The sequence below is a fragment of the Marmota marmota genome, unplaced genomic scaffold, assembly GCF_001458135.2.
Source record: "Marmota marmota marmota unplaced genomic scaffold, marMar, whole genome shotgun sequence".
Classification (NCBI taxonomy): domain Eukaryota; kingdom Metazoa; phylum Chordata; class Mammalia; order Rodentia; family Sciuridae; genus Marmota; species Marmota marmota.
Window position 1 is genome coordinate 47566646 of NW_025999900.1, and position 6000 is coordinate 47572645.

The 6000-nt window shown below is 40.5% G+C and overlaps 1 protein-coding gene across 4 annotated transcripts in view; it reads left to right on the forward strand.

Moving 5' to 3' along the window:
- Positions 1 to 6000, forward strand: part of Tshr (thyroid stimulating hormone receptor) — a 146001-nt gene that overhangs the window by 106825 nt on the left and 33176 nt on the right. The window lies entirely within an intron of this gene.

The following is a 6000-nucleotide window of genomic DNA, read 5'->3' on the forward strand; positions in this document are numbered from 1 at the left end:
TCCATTTTATGGTTTGGTCATAGAGTCAGAAAAATATTAAGCATTTTTTAGAGACATTGTCTATTGAAAACATGGGGAAACTAATAAGGGAACAAGAATTTCTATCCCATCTTCTCTCTAGCCTTTATAATAAAATAATAGATTGTAGGGCCTGGGAACATTTGCCAATTTTTTTTTCTTTGAACTTTGTTTCTATCTTAGGCTAATGAGAGTTACTTTTAAAAAGGCAACTCATGATCTTATGAAGTTGAATAAAGTATACAGATGATTTTTAGGTCTTTTAATAGAAGGGTCTGAATGCAGTATCCAAGAGAGGGTGCGGAGTTCTTGGCTCCCGGAACATCTCTTTGGTGTGGTGTTCCAATCAACACTTTTGGGGAATATTTCTTCTAAGAGAAAGGGAAAAAAGTGTTTTTCCTAGACACGATCTTAGTACATAATGCTTCACTTCTGGGCACCAGTACATGAAGGGATTTCTCTCCACTAAGTACCAAATTCTACAGCAGACACCAACTGGATGCTCTGCTAGTTCATTCTGACACCATCTTCAGGATTCACTTCTGAAGACAGAGTCAGATCCCATAGGCTATGAGCTCAGTCCTACATATTCCTACTTCAGATGATAATCACAAGCCCTAGGTTGTGACCTGCATTTCTGCCCAAGTGGCTATCAATTGGGGTTTCTCTCTCTCTCTCCGGTTCAATTAATTTGCTGCTGCAAATATAATCATATAATGCTGGGAAACCCTTTACTTAAAGGACAGGGAAAGGACCATCCAGATGGAGGAGATCTACAGGGCAGAGCATGTGAGAAGGGGTACAGAGCTTCCCTGTCCTCTCAGGGCACACCACTCTCCAGGAATCTGCACATGTCCAGCTATCCAAAAGCACATCCAAACCCCCTGTCCTTATGGAGGTTTGTGGAGGATTCATAACATAAGTAAGACTGACCACATCATTGGCCATTGGTGACCAACTCAAATTTAACAAGATATGTTCAAGAGGCAGCCTACAGAGATTCTAACTAGGAAAATTTTGGATTATTTGATGGTGCTCTGTCTGAAACTAACCCTACGAGGTGAGTGTACAGAGTCTGTCTTTCCACCAGCTTGCTCTTCAGTCCCCTCGTAGGCTTTGTGAGGGAGCTGGCCGATGGTTTGGCAATGGCTCTTAACTCCCATTTTATTTACTGCAACTTTCCCCCAAACATGGAAAAGAAATCAGTGTACCATTTTCAATATACTTCCTTGACAATCGTATGTTAAATATTAAAGTTATTTGGAGGATTCTAACAAATGCAGAAAATATTTCTTAGTTAAGGATCATTTTCTTGATTTTTAAAAAATCCAGACTGGGGATCAGCAAACGTTTTCTCTGGAAAGGGCCCAGATAGCAAACACTTTGGGCTTTGTAGAACATCGGGTCTCAGTTGCACCTATTCAGTTCTGCTGTGAGTATATAAAGGCAGCAGTAGTCAATATATAAACAAATGAAAGTGGCTGTATTTCAATAAAACCTTCCTTATAAATACTGGTGAAAATCAAGATGTGACTGGAGGGTCCTAGTTTGCAGTCCTTGGCTCTAAAATGAAGGCATTCAGTGAAGATGGCCACTTGTGGCCAAATGTGCATCTATTTCTCTCAATTCCTGGTAAGGGTGAAAGGGCAAAGCCTGGGATAAAGATAAGAAGTATCTGGAAGAAAATATTCCAGGGTTAAGAGTTCAGATCCAATCATAATAGAAAACAAAGATGTCTTTTTCCAACCAGTATTGTGGATCCAACTGGAAACTCTGCTCCTATGATAAAACCATGTTCCAGCCACTCATCATTCTACCCTAAGTGTCTGATTCCTGGTTGATGAAAACTGGTTCTTTCCTAGCTTTAAGCACCTCAATAAGAGTATCATGTAGATCAATGTATAACAAAGCTAATGGTCATTTTAAGGAGCCCTGCTGCAGAAGGAAGACGAGGTTGAGTCATAGGTAAAGGAAATCAATGTTATATGTCCATAGTAATCATGAAACAGTATTGACTGTGTGTTGCTTCTGGTCTCAATGTGTCTTGCATTTTCAAACTAGGTAAACAACTCAATCTTTTATAATTACCCTTATAGGATTCAAGGATTTCACAAAGAATGTTAGCAGTTTGGTCATTTCTCCCAAAGTATGTTCAGATATCAGTAGGTTCTAATTTAAATAATGTGTCATCCAAAAGAGCAATCGTTTCCCATTATCTACCTCACGCCAGTGTGCTGAAACTAGCAGGTTTGACCTCATTTACACCCATGTTTGAGAGTAACTGAATAACAATACTGCCACAGCCAAATTGGGCAGATGCCACACTGAACACAAGCACTGGTGCTTCAGCAGCAGTTGAGTAATTAGTCAGAAGTTTGTAAAAATCATGGCAGATGTGTAAAAGCACGTCGTCCTGTGATTTTTACATAGAGCCAAGAAGGTTGTCATCACTCAGATGTGAAATGAATAATAAATACAAGCATCCTTGCTCAGCAGAAGTTGAACTTTACTCAGTCGCAGATCAAGTCACGTTGTCCATTCTTTGGAACCTCTTTTTCGTCTTCTCTCTCTCCACAATCTCTGTGGGGATGTGTTGCTTCTCAAACATTGCCTGGTTCTCTGTATTATATTTTTTGTTTTCAAACTCTGGTGACTAGCTACTATCAGTAAACATTAAGGCAGGAGAAAAAAATACCATCTGGATGTGCCAAGAACCTAGTGAGACACTAATCATGATGAACCGAGAAGTCAACACAATTAAGGTACTGATTAGCATCACACATCAGCTGGTTAGAAGTTAAACACCACAGCTTGGAGCACTGGGAAAAGATGATGATAGAGAAGATTATAGGATTAAGCAGGCTATTATTTCTCATGGTTTAAGTATTTGAACAGCTTGTAGGATGTGCTCCAAGGCTGGCTTCTCCCTCTGCCTGTTGAAATCTTGAGTGCTTTCTCACCTGTTACTGTTTATAAACAGGTGTCCTGAACTTCTGCAACCAAAAGTATTTCCATAGAGCAGCCTAGCTTCTCTCTCTAGACTAATGTGAGAGCCAGGCAGGGGAACCCTGTAATTTTCTGAATAACTGGAGTCATGGGAAAGAAACAGTTCCCCACAGAAGTGTTCCCATGAGAGTCTCACAACACAAGAGGTGCCAGCACAAGTTTCTTCTGAAGGGAGTGCAGAGATACAGGTGAAAATTCCTTCTTGGAGCTGAAGTATATCCTAAAACTTCTCAGACAGCAAAGCTCAAGAATTTGCAACCAAATATCCTTGGTTGGCCCAGGGTCATACTCTTTTCCTCACATGGATCACTTTCTTGGTGAGAGAAGATAGAAGCACATAGAGGATACTTCTGCCTTTGTCTTGGCCAGCAAATGAACTTTCATTTATTCTTCCAGCAACTCTCTATTGAATAGCTGCTGTGTACCAAGGGTGAATCCAATGGAGACAGTACCCACATATGTATATTGCACATGTAACAGTGAGTTTGTGAATTGAATATTTTCCCCCTACTCATTACTGACCAATTCCTTTTTCCCAACTATAGTGTTCTTCCCTAAGTATTATGAAATACACAATCATAAACCAGGGAAGGTCTTCCTAAATCCCTGTATGGAAAATCTGACATCCCTTTTATGAGGAACTTCATCATTTTCAACAAGTCTGCAAAGAGATGTAAACCCCTGTCTCTCCAAACAATGGAGAACAATTGAACAAACACAACTCTGGTAGCATCTCTTATTTATCTGCAGTACTGGGCCTTGTGTATGCTAGGCAAACACTCTACCACTGAGTTACATCCCTGGTCCTCTATTCTACTTTTAAAAGAAGTATCTTCTTTGCACATAAGCCTTTCTCAGTACTTAGATTTAGAAACCCTGACTTTCAAGAAATATTTCATTTCTTACAAGTCTTCCCACACTCTTTTAAGTTCATTGATGTTCCTCTTCTCCTTGCAAGGGATGGTTTAAATTATCATCCCCTATCAAATAATCATTGTCTAGAGTAGGTTTCCATCTACTAAGATTTGTGATGGGCTTGCCAACATGGAATAAGGATAAGTTATGACTAACGAATCCTTTTAACTAGACTGACATTCCCCCAAAATGTCATGTGATAAATGGGGCTGATGGAAGCACTCCCTTTCTGGATATTATACTTTCTCCATCTGTATTTTCTCACCCTACTCCCATAGCTTCAGATGGAAGGGAGGGTGAGGAAATTTGAACCTGAGGTTCAAAGCAAAATAAAGCAGTCCTCACAGTTCCAAAAGTGGAGTGATGGTTTCATTTTTAAGCACCTAATTATCTCAAAGAGGTTGAGTACCCAAACAGCCACATTGGGTTTAGAGAACACAGTCTCTTGTGAGATCAGTTCACCTCCGTTTAAGTTGGCTGCACCCACCCTGCATCTTGCTCCTCTCTTCCTAACTCTGACTGGCTTTCCCAGTTTCTGCAGTCTTTCTGGTAAACTGCAGTGCTTATCAACCAGTCTCATTATCCTCAGGGAGGTATTAAGTATCAGATGAAAACACTGCAGATTTGGACAAGCAATAATTTAGTTTTACAATAATTTCTGATGATGAGAGCCGATTTTCACTTGCAGCAGTCAGAGATGAAGAGGAAAAACTGAAATGAGCTCACTGGCTCTTACTTGATTTTCAACAGTCTGGGAACAAAATGTGATCTGAGAGCTGCATGGTCCAAAGAATACAAAAAATAGTTGCAAGCCAGTGTGGCTATTGTGCCGAGTTTAGTTGTCATTTTACAAAATCACACGGTTCAAGATTTTCTCTCCAGTTGGTGTTTTCTCCAAGATGGCGCTTGCCCACTCCAGTTATCACTAACCAAAGGATTCTCGTTAATGTAGTGGGTTGAAGGAATCAAGATATGATCAAATGGGGACCATGAATGAAGCCTTACATGACAGTATTGGAAAAGCACCAATTGGCTGCTTTGGCATCTTAGGTCTTTGAACATGTATAAGACTAATTATCTCTCTCCTGTCAGATTTAACAATGAATGCACTGTGCTAGAGTTTGGGTCTGGAATGTCCCCCAAATGCCCATGTGTTAAATGCTTGGTCCTCAGTTTGGTGCTATTGGTGGTTGGTGGAACCCTTAAGAGGTGAAACCGAGTGGGAAGAAGTTAAGTCATTAGGGATGTGCCCTTGAAAGGGATATTGGGACCCAACCCCTTCTTCCTCTCTGGTTTGTCAGCCATTATGAAGTGAATATCTTCCTCCACCATGTGCTCCTGCCATCATGTACTGCCTTTCCACAGACCCAAAAGCAATAGGGCCAAATGACCATGGACATGAAACCTCCAAAACTGTCAGCCAAAATACGTTTTTCTTTTCTTAAGTTGACTTTTCTCAGGTATTTTGTTATAATCATGGAAAGCTAACTAACACCACCCTAGAAGTTAGGTGTCCAGCCATTACCTGAAGAGGCCACGTCTGGATCAAACCCTTTGTAAACCAGCTGCCTCATCATTACTGCCATCCAGAAGGTCGATATTGGCCAATTTGACCACATCACATGCTAAATCATCTATTCTATCGTTCTCTGTTGTTTTTTCTTTAAAATAATCACGTCACCCTCAGAATTTGACATCGCTCACCTCACTATCTTGGAGGAAAGATGTATTGATATATTTATTCACTCATTCATAATTTTCTTCCAGCAAATAGTTAAGGAGGCAATGAATTTGGCACTAGGTATTCATCAATGACTAAGACATAGAACTTTCATTCTGGTTGGGAAGACAGACAATAAATAAACAGATGAATAAAGCAGGTAATTAAAGATTTTGTTTTTCAAGGAAGATGGCGGCGAGGGGAGTGCATTGCCCCCGTGTGCTGCTTCACTGTGTGGGAGTATGACAAGTCAGGACGGCTAAAGGATATCTTGTTAGGAATTTCCAGCAATAGTGGGGTGCTCCGGAACCTGGAGGAAGGATTTCCATCGCACGAGGATC